Below are 14,447 nucleotides of genomic sequence, written 5' to 3' on the forward strand. Positions count from 1 at the left end.
CTGTTTTTTAGAGATTGCTGCTAAACAGAGAAAGAAGATGGGTAAGAAAGAAAAAGAGCACAAGAAAAGGAAAATGATGTATAGGTAAGAGAAAAAAAGAGAAAGAGGGATGATAGTGGCCCGAACTGGCTTTAGTACTGCCACTTACTTCTGTCCCACTTACAAGAGAGCTTTGTACCTTCAAGAGATTACCCTGATGGGATGTAGACCTTGGCAAATTGGTGTGTGTGTGTGTGTGTGTGTGCATGTGTGCACGCCTACCTTCATTTCTATTAAATATATATAAGCCAAAATATTTTTGTCTCATTTCTTCAACATTTCTTGTTATAACTTTACTTAAAATATATAGTAAAGTATAACTTTAATTAAAACCCATTATATGCCAACTCTTGGTGGTCATATAAAAACGGACCACACAATTGTCTGAAATCCACATACTACAAGTGTGGGTGTCAGCCCTATTAGGTCGACCAAATCATAAAAGAAACTCTATGGGAAGGCTAAAACTACTTTTAGATATACTGGTTATGATAACAGAACCTTGCCTATCTGATTGTGCTATACCTCCTCCTCCTTCTTATAGCTCAGTGAATTAGGGAACTGCATGAGACACTTCAAAATGCTATCTTGTTGTAGACTTAAAACGTTTCACCCCTTTTGGCTAAGCAAAGAGCCTGTATATCTCTGTCAAGGTCATCTTCTTTAATCTCTACATAGGAATTGTGAAACACAAAGATTTCTACAATACTGAATGCCTTTGTGGATTCTCCATATGTGAGAGCAGTGTTTCTTAAACTTTTATTTTCCTCTCAGGACCCCTTCCCATTAATTAATTAAATAAATACATACATACATACATATGGAGGACCTCAAAAGAGCTTTTGTCTGTATGGGTTATATTTATAAATATACACTGTATTAAAAATTAAAATGTATACATTCTCTACCATTACTGCTTCTCATGATTGTTTGATGGGATTTTAATATTGTATTGTTTTTCAACATAGGCTGGGAAATAATTTTGAATTTGCAGACACTTGAGAGGCTCTTGGGGGACTCCAGGGGTCCTCAGACACACTTTGAGAAACACTGTATTATAATAGACTAACCTGGTTTATGCTTGGGATTTATTATGAATATATAATAGATACTTCTTTTTTTTAGATTTTTTTATCCTGCCTTTATTATTTTTTAAATAACTCAAGGTAGGGAACATATCTAATACTCCTTCCTCCTCCTCCCCCTCCTCTTCCTCCTCCTCCTCCTCCTCCTCCTCCAGCTTTCATGCTTAAAGTGGGATTAGAACTCACAGTCTGCTGGATTCTAGCCTGGTGCATTAACCACTAGGCCAAACTGGTAGTGTAAAAAAGTAGAACTTCATAATTTGTAATTTTTCTAAGTAGTACATAGGCCTCAGAGTTAAAAAATGTTAAAACACAGAAGCAGAATTTACCTTTGTATGTATGTGCATTTGTGGGCCTTCAAGTCAATCTTAACTCCTGACAATCACATGAAGAAGACCATGTGGTTTTCATGGTAATATTTTCAGAAGTGGTTTGCCATTGCCTCCTTCCTAAAACTAAGAGAGAATAACTGGCTCAAAATCATCCAGCTGGTTTTCATGCTCAAGAACTCACAATTTCCTGTCTTCTAGTCCGGTAACTTTATTTAATCTTAGAATATCTAAAATTTGGAACATATTAGAGATTAATGTCTACAGAGCATCCTCAATGAGATTTACATAAGAAAAATGCAGGACTCTAAAGAAATTTGAAGTCTATGTATGTATGTGTGTGTCTGTGTGTTCCTGAAAGGATTCAAAGAACCACTAGCTAATATTGCCACCAATATTCAATCATGGATGCCCACTTTTCTCACACTGGAAATCCCAAATTGTATTCAGAAAAACAAGTGGAATTAAATCAAAAATTAAAAATCATTTGTTTCAGTTTTAAATCACTGATGGTGTTGATTTGTGGCTATGTTTATATTTTCTAAATTAAATGGGTAATTTAATTTCTGTAAACTGCATGAGTCATAAGATTGTAACAATTTAAAAATCCAACAAAGAGATAATGTAATTTATACTTAATTAATATTTAATTAAGTCATTTTTTCTCTGGCCATATATTTAATCATTTCCCACTTTTATTACAACTTCTATTATGGCTATCATTGCCATGTTGCAACTATAGCCAAGCTTTTGAGATCCTGGAATTTTAGGTTGTCTACCTTGGAACTTCTTAGTGTGAGTGTTCTTTCTATTCCCAATCTTGCTTGAAAGATAATATGTTATGTAAGATCCTTGCACTTAATTCCTTGTATGGAGAAACCCCTTCATGACTGGATTTAGGGACAGTGTACAATGGGAAATTTAACTAGTTGCTACACATGAACCACAAAATGTAGTTTTGCTCTGACAGGTTAAATTCAAGTCTTCAGAGAAAGAAAAGTTTTTTGAATTCTCATTTTAAGTAAGAGAGGGAAAGGTGACACTATATGGGAGTCCTCAAGGTTAGCAAGAAAGAACTGACATGTTTTATGAGAAGTGGAGATTGCAGTAAATAATGTTATGAATAATCATCTACTAGGGTTGTGGGTTTCTTCCAGTTGTTTCATTTGTACTACGACAAAAGTGTCATCTACATACCAGATCCATAATTTGGGTTGTATGTGTGGGAGTGCTATCCTTTCCAGATGCTGCATTACAATCTCTGCTATAAATCCTGAGATTGGTGATCCCATGGGTGTTCCTTTGATCTGTTGGTATATTTCTCCATCAAACTGAAAGTAGGTTGTAAGGCAAAGATTGATGAAGTCCATGATCCTGGGTATTTCTATTTTGGTGTATTTGCCTAGGTCAGGTGTGTTGCAGAGAACTGCAGCCATGGATTCTTTTGCTAGTGCAGCATCTATGGATGTGAAGAGAGCTGTAATGTCAAATGATACCATGATTTCATCTTCTTCTATTTTTATGTTTTTGATTTTCTGGAGGAACTGTAGTGGGGAGTTGATAGAATGTTCACTCTCCTCTGTGAGGTGTCTGAGTTTCTTTGTAAGCTCTTTAGCTATGTTATATGTGGGAGTCCCTGGTAATGATACAATGGGCCGAAATGGTGTGCCTAGCTTGTGTATCTTGGGGCATCCGTAGAAACGTGGGAGGACAGGTCCACTGCTTTTCATCCACCTCTGTTCTTCTTGTGTAATTTGGCCTTTCTTGGAGAGGTTGTTGAGAATTCTTTTTACCTGGTTGTCCAGTTTCTGTATGGGATTGGTGTCCACTACCAAAGTAAGAATCCAACCTCCCACAAGAGAAGCTGTGTAAGAATGTTATTTACAACATACAATGCAAAGACTGTAACAGCCACTATGTAGAACAGACAGGCAGAAGACTAGCAGAGCGCATCCACAAACACCAGCTAGCAGTCAGAAGACACGATGAGAACTCCTTAATCTCACAACACATGGACAGACTCAACCATAGTTTCAACTGGGAAACAGTGAGCATCCTAAACCAAGCCAAATCCAAAAATGCCAGAGAATTCCTGGAAGCCTGGCACTCAGACAAAGCAGCCATCAACAGACATACAGAGGTAAACCACATTTACCTACCATTCAAAAGAGACAATAGAAAAGCCAAAAGACCAATACACTCCCTTGCCAGCAATCAACACCCAGATACGCAAAAATCAACACTAGGTTTAACACCAGATGAACTATCAAACAGCACAATACACCCTAATCAAGGAACTATTAACTCAGGCAATCAACCAAGCAGCAAACAGCCCAATTAAAGAACTCCCAAGGAGAGAACAACACCCCTACCAACACAAGCAGAGCAAGCCACAGTATCTAAACTGAGAGCGAGGACCACTCCCTCTTTGCATTGAAGTTGTTGCCTAGTCTGGCAATGGAATGTCTGCAAGGAAACAACAAGGCTCAGAGAGCACTAAGGACTCCACAGATCTGTTAAAGCTTTGAAGGATTTGCCGAGAGGAGACAAAGAGAAGATGAAAAGAAATCAAGGTCGAGGACATTATTTCAACTTTTTAAATCCTAAGATTGTTAAAAGTGCAGGGAAGGAAGAGATGGCTGTATACCACATAAGATTGAAATACTTATGTAGTTACAGTATTTCTGGTAGCTCTTAATGGAAATGTGCTGACTAGAAATGAATGACAAGGCTTTAAGATTTTGTTAATAGTCAAGAGATAAGTTATGGGAAGAAGAGTGCATTTGTTATATCTTAAGAGTTAGTAATAATTTACTAAAATTGTTTCTACTTGTGATGAAGGGGAAGTTGCTTCCTTATGCTTTTTTTTCTATTTTTCTATATTTTCTTTTTACTTCTTTTTTTCCTTTTTTTCCTGCCCGTTCTATTTTTCTTCTTCTTTTTATATTTTTTTTGTAATTTGTATTAGTTTTTACTTTTCCAATTGTAATCGTAATAAAATTATTTTTAAAAAATCATCTTTCACCTGTTACCTTTCATAGCAAGTCTATTAATATGTTGACAAAAAGAAGTATAAAAATATAGCACATGGATGAAAATATGTACTGAACTATCAACATAACTCTGTTTTAATAGGTTGTTTATATGTTGTATTTTAAGCACTGGCTTTCAACTACTTTGAGAGTTGTAATAATGGGGGAAAAGGAAGGAAGGAAGGAAGGAAGGAAGGAAGGAAGGAAGGAAGGAAGGAAGGAAGGAAGGAAGGAAGGATATCCTTTAATTGTTATGCCTTATTTTAGGAGAGAAGTGAACTTGATTTGTGATAGTACATTCCTTTTTTTGAAGAGGTTTCAGAAAAAGTATATTCTGGAAATTTTTACTGGATATTCAAGAAATTAAATAAAAGCTGCAAACATTGCATGATGAAAGTAGTAGAATTCATCCAAGCTGCACACACAGCTTTCAAACTTTTTCAAAATGATAGGAAAATAGAAAAAAAAAGTGATGTTTTGTGAAGTCCTTGGTGCTCTCTGAGCTTGGTTGTTTGCTTTCAGACATTTCATTACCCAGCTAGGTAACATCTTCAGTTCACTGATGATGCAAACAGCAAACAAGCAAGCTCAGAAAGCACCAAGAACTCCACAACATGGAGCTATGTATACTTTATTGTAGTGGTGTTTTCTTTGATTTTGTTTTTTGTTTTACCAGTCCAAGGGGAGTAAATAAATAGGGGATCCACCAAGCAGGACAGTGATAAAAATGGTCTGGACAGGACATTAGGCCATCACTGTGGTCAGAACTGAGGACAAGTTTACCCACAGGAATTGGGTGGCTTAAGGCAGAAATATGAGATACAGAAAATGCAATTTGCCTTGATGAGGTGCTTTGCATTAACCTGCATCCTCAACCTGGCTTTTCCAAAACCAAAGGTATATGCATGAGAAAATCTTCAGTTGTATCAGATAGCTGACTAGAAACCTCTTCAAGCTATTGAAAATACTAGGTGATGCCTGAAGAAAGAGATATTAAGTGAAACGGTGCAGGTTGCATTCCTTTTAGTAGTGGGAAGAGGCATTGATTTGTGGATCAGCTTTGAAGGAGTAATTTGATTGAATCACCATCCAGTCTAATCAATGTATCAAAAGATTTGCACAAGCCTAATAATTATGACAAAGCTGACATAAAGACTGCTTCAGCTCAAATCTAATTTCTTTATTTCCCAGGTGCTGAAAATATATGGGATGCTATTTTGGTATGCTTATTTATGGTACGAAAACTGAAAGTATGGCAGAGAAAGATTATTATGGTGAATCATGATATTGGAGTTATCAAGAACTGACCACAGTATTAAAATGTCAACTAATGCTGATTTCATTGGCACAACATGAATTGTGTTGTAAAGCCCCTGCACTCTGGAACAGCTTGCAAGAATGGCTCCTTCTCTGTTTCCATTCAGAAATGCAATGAGGACCATGCTTTCCCACAGAGCCTTGGGAGGAGAAAGGGCTATATAAGGCTTTGAGGGATAATGTTGGCCAACATGATGATGCTTGTTTCAATTTTTCAGCACAGATTTTTTGAGACCATTTTTGTATATGGGTATATACTAATATGAGTATTATTCATTGTCTGTATAAATCCAAATACTGTAAACTTATTTTTTTTTTAAAAAGTCTTGAATATAATCCTACACACCTAGTACTTTATCTTCCTTCCTTCCTTCCTTCCTTCCTTCCTTCCTTCCTTCCTTCCTTCCTTCCTTCCTTCCTTCCTTCCTTCCTTCCTTCCTTCCTTTTTTTCCCATTTCATCTACTCCTCCAAAAGTAAAAACAATAGAAGTTATAAAAATCGAGGTCTTACATGTTTCATTTGTTTTATTTTAAATAACATGTTTCCTTTGATTGCTTAAGAAAATCTTGTATTAAAAGTTCAGGCATAAGTGAACTTTCTCAGCTCAATATCAACTTTTTGCCTTTTCTCTGACAACTAGCTAAAGGCAGCTGGAATTTGATCTGGTTCCAATAAATGTGTGGAAATGATTCAGCCATCACACAAGCCTGCTGATTATGCATATACAGTATTCAGGCTTATGTGCATGTCCAGTGAGATAGCTATGGGATAGGACTCATGCTTAAGGGTGTAGCTAAGGGGTGGAATAAAAAATACAAAAACCATTTGCTGACTCTTTTCTCTACCATTACTCCATTTGGTAAGAGATTGATTTCAACATTTGATCCAAGTAAAACAAGCTACAGACCATCACAATATGTTTTATTCTGGTCAGGAAACAAACATTTCCACAAAACCTTGATATAGAAACACCTTGATTGAGGAATTAAGTTTTAAAATGGAATTTCAAATCAGTTTCTGTGCTGTGCAGACAGAACAAAATCTTTAAATGCATTAGGCAAGCTTGTAAACTTGGTGCATCCCACTGTCACTGGGAACTCTAGGACTTTCAGGTCTATCCCATTGGGACAACTCCGGGTTGGAAGACACTCATTAGCTTTACCCACGGTTTCCTAATCCCTGCTCAGGGCATGTTAATACCCTCATACTGGAAATTGTGTCTTCCATAACTGGATAATGAAATTGTCATCTAAAAGCAACTTTTTAGGAATGGTTGTTGAGTGGGAATAGGTGCTCAGCTCTAATGGCCCCTGGATTAAGCAGATTATCTAAAACCTTTTCATTTTATTTAAAACATATATTTTCCACCAAATATTTTATTGAAAAGAATACCATACTTTTTTAAAAAAATGTGTAAGACCTATTAAAAACAATCAGCCTCATAAATGAAGTGTGAGCAACATTCAATTGAAGGCCTTGCCCAAAATATTGATTGCAAAATATGGAAAATTGTTGCAGCCAATCAGAAGGAAATTACTTTCTATTGAAGGCTAAATGGGCTGAGTTATAACAGGCAAAATGAACTATGCTTAGGTTTGTTTATTTTTATTTATTATTCAATTTTAATTACTGCCCACCTCCCCCAAGAGAGGGACTCTGGGCCATTTACAATAAAATCAAACTCTGATCATAAATATTAAAATCTCATAAAACCAGACACATTACAATTATTATAAAATACAATAAATAAATATAAAATCCAAGAAGGTATAAAATCCAAGCTGGTGGGAGGGGCTCTAGGGTGTGAGCCACCCCCAAGAATGGTTGGTCACTTTCCCACCCCAGGTGAGATGGCAGAAACAAGTCTTCAGGTCCTTCCGGAAGGTCAGGAGTGAAGGGGCCTGCCTCACCTCTGGGGGCAAGATGTTCCAAAGGGCGGGGGCCACTGCAGAGAAGGCCCAATTCCTGAACCCCGCCAGATGAAATTTTCTTATGGACAGGATCCGCAGCATGCCCTCTCTGGATGATCGGGTGGGGTGGCTGATGAAATGGGGATGAGACGGTCCCTCAGGTAACCTAGCCCCATGCCATGTAGGGCTTTAAAGGTGATAACCAACACCTTGAATTGGACCCAGAAGCAAACTGGCACCCAGTGCAGCTCACGCAGCAACAGTGTTATATGTGCTGACCTAGGGGCACCAAAAATGGCCTGCGTGGCTGCATTCTGGACCAGCTGAAGCTTCTGGATACTCTCCAAGGGTAGGCCCATGTAGAGTAGCCTATATGGGAGATGACCAGGGCATGAGTGACTGTTCGGAGGGCTTCTTGTTCCAGGAACAGGTGTAACTGGCACACAACTCGAAGTTGCGCAAAGGCCCTCCTGGCCACGACTTCCACTTGCTCTTTGAGCAGGAGTCATGAGTCCAGGAGAACCCCCAGATTACGCACCGAGTCTGTCTGGGCCAGTGAAACCCCATCGAGAACTAAAGATGACAATTTCCCAGAAAGCGAGGCGTCATCAATCCACAGCCACTCAATCTTACCAGGGTTCAGTTGAAGCCTGTTGTTCCCCATCCAGACCCCCAAAGCCCCCAGGCACTGAGAAAGGGCAGTGACTGCATCACTTACCTTACCCGGGATGGAGATGTATAATTGGGTATCATCGGCATATTTATGATACCTCATCCTGTGGTGATGGATGATCTCAGCCAGTGGTTTCATGTAGATGTTAAATAAGAGAGGAGAGAGAACCAAACCCTGCGGCACCCCACAATGGAGTGGTCGAGAATCAGATCTCTCCTCTCCTATCACCACTGATTGGTATTGGCCCTGGAGAAAGGAGGTGAACCAGCGCAGAACTACGCCACCCACCCCCAACTCCTTGAGCCATCCCAAAAGGATACCATGGTCAATGGTATTGAAAGCCACTGAGAGGTCAAGGAAAGCGAGGATAGATGCACTGCATCCATCCCTCTCCCACCAGAGAGTTAATCAAATGGCAGGAAAATTATCAAAAAATAAACAGATGAAGACAAGAGAAGAGAAGGGAAGAGAAGAGGATCAAAAGATAATGAGAAAATAAAAAGCTTGTTGCACTCAATCATTCTTAAGTTCTAGAATCCATGTGATGTTTTAGCTAGTGAATATATTTGTCTTTACCTGCTGCTGAGATGTGACAAGACTGATTTTCATATTTATGATAAAAATAAATGGCTCATCCTCTGAGAACACTTAGAATGGAAACAATTTTAAGAGGGCTCTAATTGGTTATTTTACAATGTCTAATTTAACTGGAGGTAATACATTTTTAGGTTTTTAACAGTTCAGTTTTGAAAGAGACATTTAGCAATATTATTGAGCAATATTATTGAGCATAATTGCTCAACTGCCAATTAGTTATAATTTTAGATTGCAGGTGTGTGATTTTATCATGCAGTTATGTTTGCCATTTGTTTAGCCCTTTGAGCATTCTGAGGAATTTGCAAACTAGGGAAGAAAAACTTATTTCTGCCCATCATAAATAACTGAATTGTTGGAGGTAACCTCCAGGCACATGCATATCCATTACAGTGGCAAACATAGAAATGTACATAGGTGACCTTGAAGCATTCTCATAATTAGAATTCTTCTGATCTGGATAGACAGACAGAACTAAGCCTTCTTCAAAAGATCAGCAGATACTATCTATGTCTTCTTCTCTTTCCCAATTGAGATAAGTGTGGCATCCACATCCAGCATGAAATCACCAAACATCTATTACAACTGAATTTGTATCTGATTATTATGGTGAATTTTTGCTTTAATTGAATTGAGCATTATAAAGGCATTTAATGAGGGATTCTTAGCAGCTGATACTACTGTTAGCATTATGTCTCTGATCAGGACCTCTGGATCACACCTTTGATAAATACTTTAATAAATAATAAATACTTTAATAAATAGTGAGAAAAAGAGAATATGGTGGTAAAGGTACTGTGCTTGATCTGCCATCAACCATGGACAGCTGAGGGTAGCACCTCTGGTGGAATGGTCAAAATAGAAACAAGCCAGGAAGCAGAAAGTAGCATTCTTCTTCTGGCTTCAGCATTTCTTCTGATCCATAATTGCTCCTACCAATAGGAAAAGATGTGCCACTTTTTCTACGCAGCAGACTTGGCATGCTGGGAGCTATAGTCTGAAAATAAATGAGTAGAGCCAGAACAACAGCAATTTCATGTCATTTGATTTAATTTGATTTAATTTAATTTTGTTAATATAATTATTTTCTGCCTTCTGTGTCATTACAGTTGGAAATAAACTTTGGAGGTGTCTGGGCCAAATCCAAGGCTCTGCATATGGCTGCAGGTTATATATAAGCAATAGTTCAGAAAAGGCAATACAATGACTGTGACTATTCTGAATAAGCAGGGAGAGCATAAATAGCAGCTCTAGCCATAAGTAATAAAGGAGTACACGTGGCTTCATTACTCTAAATACCTATTCTTTTCATGTATTATTTCAACAGCCAGTAACTAGACTAATGGAAATTGGGGATGCAAAACAGAAAAGGGTTGGAAACCATTTCCACGATAAGGAAGGCAATTTCATGGACTAATGCATATATAGATACACATCACACTATTTCCTTTTGGGATAAGCAACATTGGCTGAAGTGTAGAAAAGGAGTAAGAAAAGATAACTAAATTAAAAACATATAAGACTAAGTTTAAACCAACAATTCATGATAACCATGGCATTCAGAAACTAATGAACATAAAATACAAAAGGACAATGTTCATGTCATATATAGCAGCTCTTAAAACATGCACCTTTAGATAACAAACCTTAACGTTTGTTATACCAAGACTGGTAACCATGATTTATCATGTATTTATACTAGGTGTGATACAAAGAAGAACAGAAGAATGGAATAATATAATCCAATCGGTAATCCTTTCTTATAATGTAAAGACAAAATCACAAGTGCTTTCATCCTAAAGCAGCAAGTAGGAGAGCCAACATTTATAGCAAACATCCTTGTTACTTGCATGGATAGGAAGATAATCACACTTATTTGGGCTAAAGGGATGCACAATGAGAACCAGCTGGTGTGGAGTATGTTGTAAGTGGTAGTACAATATAACCACAAACAATAGGAATCAGGTCTCCATGATTCTATTCAGATTACAACATAAAAATGCCACTGATGAGACAAACAAAGGAGATTAAAGGACAGGGAAATTTAAGATAAGGAAATTGCATGGACTTGCAAATGGAAGTGATGAAATTCTCAGTCAAGAAAATTGAGAGCATATAATGGAAATTAGTGATTATTTCTAAACATGAGAGGAAATTAAATCAAATGGCTGTACTTTTCTTTGAAAAGCAATGGGAGAAATTCAAAGCTGTACTAAAAGCAAAATGTGCTAATTTGAAAATAGGGAACATTAGAAAATGAAACTTTCAGGAGTACTGGGTAACTAGATGAAGAAAATGTGCTCACACTGGAATGTGATTATGTTTCTCTCCTTTGCTACGCTTTTTTTAAAGTCATGTTTGTTGGATATATCCAACATTTGTTGTCAAGTGCCATTAGGATAGTGGCAGAAATTGTATTGTTTCAATCACTGGAATTATGAATTTTCTTTAACTTTGTTGAACATTATCATTCACTATCAATGCTTAACCTTGGAGAAACTATTTTATGTGCCAGAGGACACCCACAGTTATAATAAATAACTTAAACAACTTGCTAATGACATTTTTATACACACACATTGTCCTAACAGTCAGGAACCACGCTGAGACAAGGGAATAGGAATAGGTCTCTAGTGTTTATTACTGCTACATAAGACAGAATCCTAACAAACTGAAGAAGTGTGGGAAAAACCCAGACAGATAAACCCCAAAAGTCAAGGCGGGTCTGATCTGTGTCTCTTTGAATGGCTGCTTAACTCCTCAGTACTACGCATGCGTTTTCCCCCCTGGATTGGGGCCCCCTCCTGCTCACCATCAGTACTCATGACACACATGTATACACACACAAACATACTAGATGGCAGACAATACTTCAAGGATTCTCAATTTCTGGTGATCTCTCTCTCTCTCTCTCTTATACTGTATACTACTCTGTAGAGAGAAATACAGAAAAAGAAATATGAACTAAATACTATAATTTCACAGCAGATAGAATTCTTGCTAATGTGTTTACAGCAGAGATACTGGGAGAACAGTGAAAGAATTGGCAAGATTTTGGCTAATTGCTTAAAGCAAAAGAAAGATAGGGCAATGATTCTCTGCTATCAATTCCGTATTTGTACTGAATCCATTAAATATATAGGTATGTGCATACCAAAAGATGTAATGTGTTATATAAATCTTGTAAGCCACAAGGAGTCACTCCTTGGGCAGCTATATAGACATGTTACATAAACAAACAAACAAACAAACAAATAAAATATAGAGAGAAGTTTCTTCAGATATCGATAGGTGGGAGTCACAAAACCTTACCCTTTGGGGAAAGGTGAACACTGTTAATATGAACATTATTCCCAGATTAATTTATGTTCATATAGTTCATATATCTAGAAAATATTTTCAGAAAATAAATTCTTTGTTTAGAAAATTTTTCTGGGGTCCTTAGATTCTGAGAATATCTTTACAGAAAATGCAATTACTGATTAATGTGGGAGGATTTGGTTTTCTGAATTTGGAATTCTATCATCATGCTTGCCTACTGTCAAGTATTAAATATTGTAAGCCAACAATTGTTAATTTTCCAGCTTGGGCAATTTTGGAATATGTAGATATAGCACCTTTGGTTGGATGGACAGTATTAGGATCAAAATGTACTAGAACTCTAGTATCTCTAGAAACAAGTGTGTCAGTTAGAAAGTTATAGAATGAGAAGTCCAATAAAAGATTTGCCCCCTGTTTCCATGTTAAATTGACTTTATGAGGAAACCCAACTCTAAAAATTGGGCAAAATGATGATATGGAAAAATTGGATGGAGATTCTGGATATTGACTTTGGACCAACTAATAGATGATGAAGATGAATTTTCAACATACACTATGTTGGGAGATAAATATCAACTACCAGATGTAGCCCGATGGCAATATTTACAACCACAACATTTATTAACAACTTTTTCAGCTTTGTAGACTTGTGGGATACTAAGATAAGTCATTAAATCCTTTAAAACTAAAACTAAAAAAAATGCTATTGATTTTTATAGATTTTGATATGCAAATACAAAGAAATGAGTGGAATAAAGAATTAGAGGTTCCTATATTGCCCAGACAAGGGAAAGTGTTTTAATTTCTATACCAAGAGTGTCAATGGACCCTAAACTAAGACTTATACAACAAAAAATTACATTTAGAATGTATAGGACACCATTATGTTTGAGTAGAAAAGGTCTGTCTAAGACAGCATTTTGTTGGAGATGTAATAAGGATAATACTTCTTTAAAACACATCCTTTTACAATGTCCTATACTTACTAAATTCTGGGAGAAAGTACTGGATTACTTACAGTCATAAATATGACTGTGCAACAAAAATTAAAATTTTCAAAAGATAATATTCTTTTGAATTGCATATCTATTACATGGAAATTGACAATTGGACAATGTAACTTGATTCTCCATGGCCAAAAGACTGATACTGCAGGATTGGAAAGATAAATGTATGACCCCTTTTACTCAATGGATTCAAAACCTGATTGCACTTGCCACTTATGAGTGGATTGCCTATAGATATAGATTTTGTATGGTCAAGAATAATAAAATATGAAACTCATTTATAAAAAATGCAGTAGATTAAAGACAAATGATAGTTGTATACATGTATTAGAAATAAATATATATGTACTTGAATTATATTTACACTAGATAAGTATATATAGAATTGTAACAATTGTAATGATATATTATACTTAGGGTTTTTTGTTTGTTTGTTTGTTTCCTTCCATCTTTTTTTTTTTAAAGATTTTGTACATAGGTGTTACTTTAGTGTTCCCACTTGTTCCAACTTTTGGGATAGAATTCCAAATGCTGCAACCCTCTTTTTAAAGTTATGTCACATTTATAGTGGGAAGGTATATAGCAGCACATAATATTGAGGGCTGCCTTATCCACTTATTCCCACCCTCAGTATAGAAACTATCAGTGTATTTTATTTATTAATCTGTTCGATCGTGTCCTATTCTCGGACTACCCGGACAACCCCTGCAGGTTTTTGGGCAAGGTTTTTCAGAAGTGGCTTGCCATTGCCTCCTTCCTAGGCTAGATAAAGTGACTAGCCCAGGTCACCAAGCTGGCTTTGTGCCTACTGCATGACTAGAACTCAAGGTCTCCTGGTTTCTAGCCTGATGCCATAACCACTATGCCAAACTGGCTCTCTATTGGTGTATTAGTAAAAGAATAATTTGAGGCATAGCTTTTATTATTAGCTAAATGGAAAAAAATAATAATAAACTGCCAAATGAAATTGAATGTGTCGTTTCTTTCTGTATTTTAGGTTAGAATAAGAGTTATAGATGATACGTTCACCTGTTGCCTTAATACAACCATTCCCCACTTTATATATATATATATATATATTCATATTCATATTCATATTCTTTGGCTTTTGAGGAGTCACAAGAAAGCTATATTTTTTT

Source organism: Candoia aspera, chromosome 5, assembly GCF_035149785.1.
Source record: "Candoia aspera isolate rCanAsp1 chromosome 5, rCanAsp1.hap2, whole genome shotgun sequence".
NCBI classification, from domain to species: Eukaryota; Metazoa; Chordata; class Lepidosauria; order Squamata; family Boidae; genus Candoia; species Candoia aspera.